General features: G+C 40.4%; 1 pseudogene; it reads left to right on the top strand.

The window, feature by feature from the left end:
* The first annotated feature begins 4,748 nt into the window (after positions 1-4,748).
* Positions 4,749-6,886, top strand: LOC149202751 (E3 ubiquitin-protein ligase UPL7-like; annotated as a pseudogene).
* The last annotated feature ends 6,296 nt before the right edge of the window (positions 6,887-13,182 follow it).

Below are 13,182 nucleotides of genomic sequence, written 5' to 3'. Positions count from 1 at the left end.
GCACTTTTACTATGGTAAAATTGGTCTTACATGGTGTACTTCGATCCATCTAGTAAATTAAGGCTAGATGATCAATTTTTGGTGATAAAAATGACTCCAATAGTGTGCAACTGCTTCTCGACAGCAATAACCTCTTCATAATTTTTTGTCAATGTTTGTTTCGCAGTTCGCTTCACAAACTGCAGAATGCTTGCTGGTAAGGTAGAGGTGTAGTAATCTATGGTGATTGATTCATGAGGTTTTGTGTTTTCCGGAAATTTGTTCAAGATGCGATTGAACCTCTAATTGAAATCTTTCAATTTTTCCTTTTGCTCCATCTTAAGATTACCTAGCTCTTTCAATAACATGGTGGGGGTATTATCATCAGTAAATTTTTCGATGAATATCTTCTTGAACCCCATCCAATTCTAGATGGAGTTTAGAGGAAGGTTGTGATACCATAAAGTTTCTCTACCATCCAAGGTACATGGGAAAAGTCTACATGAAACATCATCATAATGTACCTCAAGTGTTTGCAGATGTAGGTAAAAGTTGTCCATATGGTCTTCAGCCTTCACTGTCTTATCAAGGTCATACTTTGTTAAGAGCTTCTCTGAATGCCTTGGCATCTTGTGTAGAAAACCCAGAAGTGCGTGTAGGACATGAGTCATCCAGTCTAGATTTTGGTTTTCATGTCTTATTCTTCATTGTCCTCCTCTTCTTTGTAACAATCTGATGGCTCTTCTTCCTCTTGTTCTTTTCCGCATGTCCTGCTGAAAAATGTGTTTGATAGTGGAATGTTGTATTTATCACCAACGTAAATGATTGGAGTCTCTTCTTGATTTTCCACAAAGTCTGCTAATTCCTCAGGAGTGGCAAGAAACATGTCTTCAAGAGTCTAAATTACTATCCCTGTGGAGGTGGTCTTGTTCGTATTTAGAGAATGTGGAATAATTATTACTCCAGGAATCAATCCAACAACTTTTGCAAATTGACGGGTTATAGGGCGAATGGCTTGAAGTTGATCATACAGAATTTCAGGTTCAGGCCTAGGCTAAGAAGAATCACCAACTTCAGAAGCACAAGTAGGGGAGGTGCAATGACCATTGCTTCCTTGACCATAAGATGGAATGATGGGTTCGGTGGGTTTATCAGCCATAAAATAGTGGTTGCCTTCCTTCTAGCGCCAGAAATGTTAATGGTGTTGGACCCACCAACATTCAGGGGATCTCCCTGATATGAAGTCCCAATCATACCTCACACCATTTGGTGTAGGAGTCCCATCTGGTATAAAAGGGAGCGTTGAACTGAGCAGAGGGACCGGGATCGGCAGGTTGCATCTCCGTCTCCTGAATACCTCTCCCTGGTTCCGCTCGAGCAAGCCGTGGCATCATACCAATGCCAAGCTAGAACGCAAGGGGAGGACCATCAGCAGCTACCGAACCTCCCGTGTGACTATCAGATCCTTCCAATTGCATGGTTTCGTAGAACACCACTGAGATGTGTGCAGTGACCCGTGGCCGATGAAGCGAACTGTTGAAAGTAAAAATGGCTGACCCAGTTGTCGCACGTAGCCCCGGAGGTAGATTGGATACACGGTGCCTTCCTCGCCCACTACGGGTACTCGGATAACGCCCAGTGAACAGCTCGCTGGTGGCCGGCGAGTCCGAAGTGGAGTCATTGGAGGCACGCTTGGGTTGGCCTCGATGGCAACCCATTCTCTGTCGAAGGCGGGCCATAATAGGAGGGGCCTCTGACAGATATTCACCAAACACCACACTGAAGCCTTGAAAGCCCGCAGAGGTGGGAGAGGACCGAACAAGACAAGATGGCTTGTTCTCCCTTGTATTCCACCCACCCCTTTCCAGGACCACACACAGAACAGGGCCAACGTATAGGAGGTTCAAGCTAAGGGAAGAGAAATACAGAGGCTTCCTTTCAAAGCCAGATAACATAACAAATGGAATGCTGCCGACCTTGAGACTAAAAACCTCAGAGCTAACAGAGATGGAATAGGAACGAACGGGAGCGGAGAGGCAGTTTCCCACAATGTCCCCTCCCCCCTTTTCATAATATTTGCGGGAGACAGGACCAATGCACCCAAGACCCGAAATCAGAGGGCACTTCCTAGAGCCCGAACTCCGACTAGCACCCCAGAGAGAATTAGAAAAAACCAGACACAACGTCTCCGCTTCAGGCTCAGAATTGACAGAGAGAAACCAACTTAACACCTCATATCGCTGCATCGTGCTAGCTTTACTCTACCCCTCCTTATAGTTGTCTGCCCTTTCTCAATTAACCCACACCATAACTACCTCATTGATGAAGGCCGCCATCGCTTGCAGGTCACAGCGTGCGAGAGCCGAAGCCATAATAGCGGATCTTGTGGCACTTAACGGGAGAATGTAATGGCCTGCATTCCAGGCTGCCCTCCCCCGATTGACATTACACTTCACGTACAGCGTGAGCAGGTGTCGAGCTGCCTCCCACCACTCCTGTCCCATCACGCTGATCACCTCCCTATTCACCCGCATCTGGGGATCTACCTTGTTACAACATTATCTAAGAGATGTGTTAGGAATCCATCCCCTATGATGCTCCTTTCATGATGATTTTGCTATTAGATGTAATGGTTGTCTTTACAGAATTCATCCTTTTCTAGATGCTCTATTGAGCAACCTCATGTTTCTCTTTTGTCTAATGCTTCTACTGGAGATCCATCCCCTGTTTCATGCCTACAGGGCAGTGGAATTTCTCCCCTCTATTCTTCTCACATTTGCAATCTTCTATCTGGCTAAACATGGCACTTAATTTTCCCCTAGTTTGTTGGCAGAAACTGGCATTGACTCCATAGCCCAATCGTCATTTCTCTTGTTGTTTTGACCCAAAACCTTTCAAACAAATCCCCGCACTCCATAACTAGTCAAAGATTCGTCATTGTAGCCACATTTTGGTGGCAAATAGAGAGCCCTCTCTAGTCTGGCAGATCGAAAGCTTGGTCTGTGGTTACCAGCCTTGAGGTTCATTTTGAGTGATAACATTTTGTCATCGTTGCCAGGGACGAGGTGATAGATCTTCTACGGGAAAGATCATTCAAGTTGCAGATCTGATTGCTGATGATGGATAGTAGTCAGACATGTATGAAGGCTGGAATCATCCACCTGATGACTCCATTGTTCAAGATCCCAAACTTCAAAGTTTTAAAGCGACTTCACTGCCAATACAGATTTCAGAACATTGATGGTAATCACTGATGACAGGGTATGTGGCAAATCCATTATTTAGTGAAATGTTATTGACTTTAAGGGATGAGTTAGCAAAATTTCAGATTGATCAGAATTTCTCAACATTAGTATTTCTTTGTTTGAAATCCAGCCGACTCACACCTGAAAATAAATATTGTTTTCTTGGCTTAGTTGCTGAAAGATTAGAAAATGAAATTGAACTATTGGATGTTCAAATTAAATCACATGAATTTCGAGATCCCAAAAAGTTCTTGGAAACTCTCCCTCCTTCAAAACAAGAAACAATAGGGCTACTCGTGGATATTTGCATTGATAGTTTGTAGCTAGAAGCATGCATTGAGGAGTTAAGGCAGCAAACAGAGTCCGGTTTCTTCGATCCTATTGCAGCGTACATGGAAATTTTTTTCAGTTTGAATGATAGGTTAGATTGTCTTTTACACAACCAGACTCCTTATGTGCATGTATGGATGTCAACATTTCCACTTGTGTCCTGGTTCAAGCACTTCCAAGCAACATCCTTGTCACAGTTACTTGATTGGTTGATCTAGCATTACAACATCACTTGATCTATTGATTTTGCATCAGAGTAGGGTAGATTCGTAAATAAATAAGCTGCCCAAGGAAGCATTTTTCTTCCCATATTTGTTTATGTATAGGTTGCAGTGTGTCTATGTTTTTGGGTTGGTATAAGTTGTTCAAGTTTGTAGTTGTTTGACCGTATTGCCCAATGGATGAGGCACTAATCTACATGTTCCTAGAGATCTACGATTCTTGGCACCTCCAAGGAGCTGCCATCCCCAATAAGGCCGATGTTAGTTCCAGTCTTCGCAGCCTGTCACTAGGGATCAACATGGCCTCTTACTATGTCTGGTTTTGTTAGATGTTTTGCACATGATTTTCAGCACAAAACATGTCTTAAATGTGTCCATCATAAGTAGCTCAGAAAGAGATTTCCAACGGTATATCACACTCCAAAAACTGGTTCCTGGATCAGAAGATATGATCAAATGAATGATTAACTCAAAGATCTCCCCATGCAGCTGTTTATGTGTTTAATGATCCAGAGGAAACTAGGAGATGTCAGTGGCTGAATTATGATAGAGAAGGAGAGAACATAGCATTTGAATGCCTATTACCATGCTGCTAATCCTCATCTCAACATATGCCGAGCTCATTCTGCTTTGATTGAAAGAGATATCCATGAATCTGTGTAGAGGACACTGTACATTGCTGACAACGATATTGCGGGTGAAAGGTCTCACTAAGGGGAGAAAGTGTGAACGAGATAACTAGAGATGTTTTATTGGAGAAAGTTACACATGAAAGGGAAATTCGTAATCATGCCAAAAAGGCTACTGCTGTAGCATTATTCATTTAGAGGGTCTGGAGAGGACACTGTGCAACTGGAAATATTGCAGAAAAGTTTCGTTATCAGTGGGATGCACATTTAACTCAGTCAGAAGATATTTCTTTGAATGCAAAACAGATATTAGAAGATATTGTAAGACCCTTTCTTTTCTTCATATGTCAGCCAGCCAAACTGTTTCTTCAATTCATCAATACATTATGACATGCAATAGTGCAATGAATAGGAAAAACAAGGTTGTTGTACAGACAGATGAAACTTTTATCATTATTGCAAGTGCTATAACCATGGTCCTCCGTCCTTTCCATTCTATGCCATCGGATTTATGTGAAAGTGTCTTTTCTATATCAAATCAAAAAAATTGTCTCTAAGGTTATGATGCTAGAGTTAAAAGTGCAGCAGAACAATTTTGTGTATATATACTTACAATTTCTTATCTCACACAGAGGCTTCCTGCTGCATTGTTACCTGCTCTTCAACATTCATCGAATTTCTCTCCATGTTTGAGAACAATGGTGGTAATGGCAGATTTCAAAGGAAGTTATCTTGTTAATTTGGCATTAGGTTCTATCGAGAGCCCTGAACATTCTGGACACCTTGTGGAGGGCTTATGTTGTAGAGAATATGTGTTTGCTCTTTCCTGTATTTTAGAGAATTTGATGCCATGGATTGAGAAAAAAACGGCGATCAAAGCGGAAAGCAGATGAGGATGAGGAAGAATATGATGACCATAGTTAGTGTTCGCAAGCACCATTTTTTGAGTGGTACAGAAAATGGGGATGGATTTACTGAATTGACTTCATCACTCATCGAGTATTTGAGTCCAGTCCATCAACAGTGGCATCTGCACCAGCTTCTAGCTATAGTGAAAAAGGAGGGTTCTTCTGTGCATGAAGTATATCTGGGTCATGGGGGCTTAAAGACAAAATTGGAACTGAAAGATGTTGCCCAATTGTATTCATACCTGCTCGCTACCTTTTCTTCCTTGAATTCCTTTGGTGGACCTTTGCCTATTCTTAATTTATTAGCTTTCACTCAGGGATTTTTGTCACATTTGTGGGAATGGTTAGAGAGATTTCTTATTTTTAAGAAAGATGGATTTACAAGAGTTCAGAAGCAATTCCAGACCAGTCTAAGTATTGGTGAGAACCAAATTCACGATATAGTTGGCAGAAAGGAGGAAAGTTTGATCAGAAATGTAAGCAATAAATGGGCCTCTGCCTTTCTAAGAATGAAAGGGAAGTCTTCAAATGGAGATAGCAGTACTGATATGTGTAAAGATAAATCTCTTCAACGATATACTGATAAAGATGATGCATGCACAGTATGGGACTTGGAACCTATGTAGAAGGGTCCTCATGGCATTCCAAAAGATACTTCAACAATGTTACTTCTATTTTGTGCAACTTATCCCCACTTGCTTATGATTCTTGATGGTGAAGAATTCTATGAAAAATTGGCTCTTTTTACACTGGAACAACAAAGAACAATTGGGGCAATGCTTAATACAATGGTCTACAATGGATTTTTGAATAATTTTGGGCATTATAACAATCCCTTGATGGATGTAACTGTTAGGTGTTTGTACTTTTTATATGAAAGAGATTGTAGATGTAGTTTCTGGCCCCCATCTCTATGGCTTGCTCTTGCTATCAAATATCGTCCTCCAATTGCTGCAGCAACTAGAGCACATGAAGCTGTGTCTGCTATTTCCACACCCGTCAGCAAGAATCCTTGCAACTGGGGTGCAGATGATTGAGTTCCTCGGTAGAATTGTTGGAAAAAATTTGTATGAGGGAATTTTACTAGATTACTATTTCTCTCATGTTTTTGTCCGGAAACTGCTAGGTGGATATAGCTTCCTTGATGAGCTTTCTGGCCTTGATCCAGAATTGCATCAAAATCTTGTGTACCTAAAGCATTATGAAGGGGATGTTAGAGACCTTGCTTTGGATTTCACAGTAACATAGGAGGTTTTTGGAAATCTAGTGGTTATTGAGCTTAGACTAGGTGGTGCTAATATGACTGTTACAAATGAAAATAGGTTACAGTATGTACATGCAATGGCAGACTATAAACTTAATCGACAAATCCAACCACTAATAAATGCATTCAATAAAGGATTATCAGATTTGATTTCACCATCATGGATGAGCTTATTTAATGCAAGGGAGTTCAATCAACTGCTTTCTGGGGAGAGCATGACTTTGATGTTGATGACCAGAGAAACAACACTTGGTACACAGGTGGTTACTCTGAGAGTAGTCAAACTGTTAAATTATTTTGGGGAGGATAAGTTGCAACATGGTTTTGAAGCAACCTTGCGTATGGGTTACAAACATTCTTGTTTTTCTGTCATACTAACCATGAGAACCGAAAGCCTAGCTCATCGCCCTTGCATCCACAAACACACACAAGTCAAAAATTGAAACCAAACCTATCTGGAGTGTAGCGCTGCGCTCCTGGTTGTGGCATTGTGCTTCTGGACTATGGCACTGTGCGTAGAGCCATCTTATAAAACAAAGTTCTGAAGGTGCCCGGAATCGAGCAGAAGGTCTTTGATGTAATTAGTAGTGAGCCAAGCACTAGTGGTGGATATGAATATGCGAAGATCGATCTGGAAGCCATTATAGGGGAAGAAATGATGATCGGACTGGATATGGGAAAGAGAGGGAATTTGGTAGATACATGGACCTGGAAAATAAGTAGTACAATGCAAGAAGAAGCGATAGAAACTATGACAGAGGAAAATATCGTGCCTACAATGATTATGAGCAAAATGGTGGCAGAGTGTAGCTATTAAAACGTTCCAGATGTCCAATGATGACACCTTCAGCAAATCGAAAACAAACTAGTTGTTTTATTAATGATTATTAAACAAGGTTTGTTGAACTGCGCTGGAATGATCGTTGAGTTTATAAAATTTGTTTTCAGAAATGACACAGAATGTTGGTAATGTTTTAAATCTATGGAAATGGTCAGACAATTGTAGCAAATCTGTGGTTATGGAAAGGATCTTGTTGCAGTATTGCTTGTGATGGAATCTTTGAGTTTATCTCCAGTCAAGCGATGGTGGATATGGTTGCCAAATTCGATGATCCTCGCGATGCTTGTGCCGAAATTGTTAATGAATTATATCATTTATGGTTGGAGTATGACATTTGTAGTGATGACATTACAGTTATTGTTGTACAAATTAATAGCTCGTAGAATTCTGGGTACAAATGGCGGTCATAGAACATCCAAGGAGGAAACAGGAACAACAAGTTAATCAACCAACTCCAAAATTCGTGCAGGCAGGTGCAAAGTGGCAGTCAAAGGGAAGATTTTGTGGAATTCCACCCTTAAAGGAAGCAGATCTTGACCAAAATACACTAATTTTGATTTTCCAAAACAACTCTATTTTCCATATTTCATGAGATTTTTATTCAATATTGTTTAGTTTTAATATTGTTTTATGATAGGATTTTATCATTAATTGTATTTTTTTATTTTAATTTTTTTATTTCCTATGTTGAGGAAATAAAAATAGATTTATAAGTTAGTATATATAGGATTATTTTTAAAGGGTAGAGGTTCGATTTTGGCAGCAGAGAGAGGCTGCTCGGCACTGTGTAAAGTTTTCCTGAATATCATTTTAATAAAGCAGTTTTTGCCCTTTAGACCTGGGATCCATCACAGTGTTTATTGTTCAATATGTTTTTCCTGTAATTCACTTACATATTTTGTTTTCTCTACCTTGTTACAACATTATCTAAGTGATGTGTTAGGAATCCATCCCCTATGATGCTCCTTTCATGATGATTTTGCTGTTAGATGTAATGGTTGTCTTTGCAGAATTCATACTTTGCTAGATGCTTTGTTGAGCAACCTCATGTTTCTCTTTCGTCTAATGCTGCTACTGGAGATCTATCCCTTGTTTGATGCCTGCAGGGCAGTGGGCTTTCTCCCCTCTATTCTTCTCACATTTGCAATCTTCTATCTGGCTAAACATGGCACTTAATTTGCCCCAAGTTTGCCAGCAGAAACTGGCATTGACTCCATAGCCCAATCGTCCTTTCTCTTGTTGTTTCGACCCAAAAACTTTCAAACAAATCCTTGCACTCCATAACTAGCCTAAGATTCACTCATTGTAGCCACATTTTGGTGGCAAAGAGAGAGCCCTCTCTGGTCTGGCAGGGCTAGATGCCAAATTGAAAGCTTGGTCTGTGGTTACCTCGGAATTGCCTCTTCTCAGCCTTGAGGTTCATTCTAAGTGATAACACAGAGTTCGTGGCTAGATGCTTAGATTTTCAATAGGTAAAGGTAGAATGTAAGCATCCAGGTGGTTTACTATAGCCTATTGTGATTCTGCATTGGAAATGGGAGGTCATTTCCATGGATTTCATTACAGGTATTCCGAGGACAGCGAGATAGCATGACTCTATTATGGTCATGGTTGACAGGTTGAGCAAGGTAGCTCATTTCATTCCAGTAAAGACTACATATTGAGCCAGTGTGGTAGCACAGGTGTTCATTAGAGAGATAGTGAGACTGCATGGTGTTCCAAAGAAGATTGTGTCAGACAGGGATGTAAATTTCACTTCCAAGGGACGGAGATATTTGTAAACATGGGTACAGAGTTGGACTTCACTATAACTTATGATCCATAGACATATGGATAGACAGAGAGGGTCAATGGGATTTTGGAGGATATGTTGAGGGTGTATGTGATGCACCACTAGAGGAAATGGGAGGAGTATCTTCCATTGGTTGAGTTTGCATACAACAATGGTTATCAGGAGTCATTGAGGATGAGTCCTTTTGAAACATTGTATGGACCAATTTCTAACACTCCCATCAGCTGGAGTGATCCAGTGAACAGGATACTTATTGGACCGGATATGTTGACAGACATGGAGTAGGAAATCAAAGTTATAAAGAAGAATATAAAGGAAATACAATATAGATAGAATATTTATGCTTATCAGCAAGGGGTATTCAAGGAGTTTCAGGATGGGGAGCATGTGTATTTATGCATCAAGCCCAAGAAAATCTCTTTGAGGATTGGATCATGTGCTAAGATGGCACCACGGTATTGCGGGCCTTTTGAGATCCTTGAGAGGATTGGACCAGTGGCATATCAACTTGCACTACCTCCAACAGTGAAATTCCATGATTTTTTCCATATTTCATTGCTTCATGAGTATATAAAGGATGTTGATCATGTTATTGATTGGTCTGTATTGCAGGTGGAGCAAGAAGGAGAGTTCCAGCTGGAGCCTCAGTTCATATTGCAGCGGAAACATCTCATGCTCAGGAACAGAGCCATAGAGAGATGTAAAGTGTAGCGGAAGCACTTTGGGGAAGCTATATGGGAGATGGTGGATCAGATGCGGACCCTGTATCCTTCATTGTTTTCCTATTGAGGCATTGTATTTTTGGTTTGATGTTGGTACATATTTGGCATATGTTTTGCTGATGTTTTGGTATATGTATGTATATGTATATGGATGTAAATACCACCATGAGATAATTTATGAATCTCCAATAAGAGGTATGGGTGTCATGTTTTTATGGTTGTTATCTTGTCATGTTGTCATGATGTTTTTCTTTTGAGTAGGTATTCATTGTAAATACTAGAACGAGCTAAGTTATAAAGCTCCATGGGTAGTATGTTTTCTTTTCAGCGGTTTTGTTGAGGTCATGGTGTGGTTTAACACCAAGGACAATGTTCCCCAAGGGGGAGGGTTCTTTAACAACCCTGGTGAAAACTTCATGTAATAAAAGTTATTAAAGGAAAAATAAGACCATGGTTAAGGGACAGTTATTCCAAGTTGAATGTTGGGCAAAGATATCCTAGTAGGCATCACTGGATGTGTTATTTGGATAAGGAAAATTGGCAAAGGCTAAGGTAAAGGCATTAAAAAGGAAAAAAGACATTTTTTGCACATTTATTTATGAAAATAAAGGAAATTAGGAGAAAATTAAGGTGAAAGGTCACAGGTTGCATGTGAGGAGGAAAATGAAGGAAAATAAAGGAAAATGAAGAAATAGAGGCCTCATTAATAAAAAGGCTTCTGAGGATCAGTGGGAAAGCTTTTGCTAACCTTTTGTCAGTTGAAGTTTGGAGCTCTCTAATTATTCTCTCTCTCTCTCTCACTCTTGATCATATAGAGTTTTCTTGGAGCAATCTAGTTTTGGAGCAAGGAAGGAAAAGAAAGCAAAGGGAAAGGAAGGAAGGCAAGTATCAAGGAAGGAAAAGTAGGATCAAGAAGCTTCAACACGTATATTTGCAGGTAACCTTTTTCATGTGTGATTTCCTAGCTGGTTTGGACATGCATGGCTTTGCATGTTGGTGTATGGTTCGGTGGTATGGTTTTACCGAGTTATGACAATAGTTTTTAGCATAATCTTGCCTTTTTTTTGGATGCCATGGTGTTGGGATGTTTATTTCAATTTTTGAGCTTTGGTTTGCTGGATGGATTCCAGAATCTGGGGTGGAGGTGGTCTAAAGTTTCATTCCCAAAGGCATAGGAATCCCTTGACCGGTTTTGGTAGGATACACTGTAAAGCCTAAGGGATAAATCTCAGTTTAGGGCCTAGTTATCTGGGTTTGGATTATGGTAAAGCTTGAGAGACTGATCTCGATTTAGGGCATAGTGATCCAGGATTGGATTGTGGTAAAGCTTGAGAGACAAGGAGGCCAAAAAATCCTCAAGGATAGTGATGGATTCCAAATGGCATTGCAAGTTCGGTTATGATCGGAGCACCGGTTTTGGTGTGATCCCAGTTTGATGAGGGTGGAAGTTGATTAACCTCTGGATTCCCTTGATTGTTCTTGGATTTGTTTTTCTATGAGATATCACATTCATGCTTGGAATATGGCACGAGGGTGACTAGTTGAAAAAAAGATTTGGTTCAGCCATGTTTATGGTCGGGTGGTACGTGGAAGTCCTGAACCTAGTTGGGTTTTCCTTCGATTAATAAAAGTTAAGTTCTCTTACTTTTGCACTTGTTTATAAGTGGATTTAATGGTTGTCATATCTCTAATATTTATATGGTTTTATGTTGGTTGTAAGAATGGTTATATGATTGGTTCATGTCATGGCCATCTCATGTATTTACTTATAATTTTTAAAATGATGGATGCAAGACATAATTGAGGTTATAATAGTTCAATGGAGAAGGTGTTGATCCTTTTGGTTATGTTTCATAACTGCTTTCAATCATTCATGCTCTGTCTTGTATCCTAGACTTGTAGGTTGCATTCAGATGCCAAGTGTTTGATAGAATGTCAGTCTCGGTTGGGGATGCTCATGCCTAATAATGAGGTTTATTTTTTATTTATAGTATTGTCATCATGTCTTTGATGGATTATGGAGGTTGTAACAAGTTCTTGGAAAAGGTCAAGATTCTGGGCTAGAAAAGTGGCTCAAATATTGGTGAACCTGGCACAGGTCTACTAAGAAGAGTCCATGGACGCTGACACATATGCCTATGAGAGCATCTCTGGGTTTCTAGATGTTTTCATGCCTATAGAATGAGAGAAACCAGGGGGTGAAAGGCTTAAAACATCAGTGGGGATCAGGGACAAGATGTTTGAGTGGCTAACATGTCTCCTGAGGGTGTTGTTGCTGATGTGGGTGGGTTTGGTTGATGTTTTCTGTCGATTCCATTTCGTTAACATCACCAAGGAGGTTGAATCCCTTATAGTGGCCTCTCTCGTCACATGTTTACCCTACCTGGTCATTTGCTTGGGTAGACATGGGAGGAGGGGGTATTACAGTTAGGTGGCCTAATGGGGAAAATATTGGTGACACGTGTCACCACTATGGAGGCACCACATGGAGTTTATGATGAGAGAATGACATCATTTAAGAAGTACACATCGGAGGTTGGGATTTTGTAACTTCATTCTAATTGAAATTTGAAAAAATTTTGATGCAAGGGGCTTCCGATGATGATTGGTGTTTGGTCATGGATACCCAAAGAAACAAGGGCACAAAGCAAGGCTTAGCACTTATGTGTTGTTGAGACACCACATGGGTATTTCAGAGGCTGGAGATTTCGTAACTCCTTCGTAAGTGAATTTTGAGAAAGACCTAATACATGGAGCTATGATGTGTTGGCGTTTGGTCGTGAAAGCCCAAAGAACCAAAGGAGAAGAGAAAGAACACAAGGAGATCGGCCCCCGATAGGAGACTGAAGGCCCTAACATCTAAGTGTTATGTCATTAGTCACAACACCCGATCATATGGTGAAAAGAAATAATGGGCTAAGAAAACGGGGCTAAAGGCTAGGCTTGGGATTTCAAGATCTTGTAATATTGTAAGATCGCGTTAATAAAAAGTTACAATATGTGGGAGCTCTAAAATTCCAATATGGAGGTGTATGAAGCCGCCTGTCACAACAAGTAATCACATGGAGCAAAAAAAAGGGGGCTAAGCAAAAAGGGCTAAAGACCAATCAAGATCTCACGATTTCGTAACATCTACTTAATAAAGTTAGTAAATGATTGGGCTAAAACATTCCAACACATAGGAGTGTGAAGGATGAATGAGTCAGCAGCTAAGTAAATGCGTGCAGAAGAGTTTGTTGATGGAATCAATT

This window comes from Pinus tabuliformis, chromosome 2_1 (assembly GCF_031772625.1).
Source record: "Pinus tabuliformis cultivar Carrire ecotype Pingquan chromosome 2_1, CPIR1, whole genome shotgun sequence".
Classification (NCBI taxonomy): Eukaryota; Viridiplantae; Streptophyta; class Pinopsida; order Pinales; family Pinaceae; genus Pinus; species Pinus tabuliformis.
Note: the sequence above shows the minus strand (reverse complement) of the source record. Positions and strands in the feature narration are given on the sequence as shown.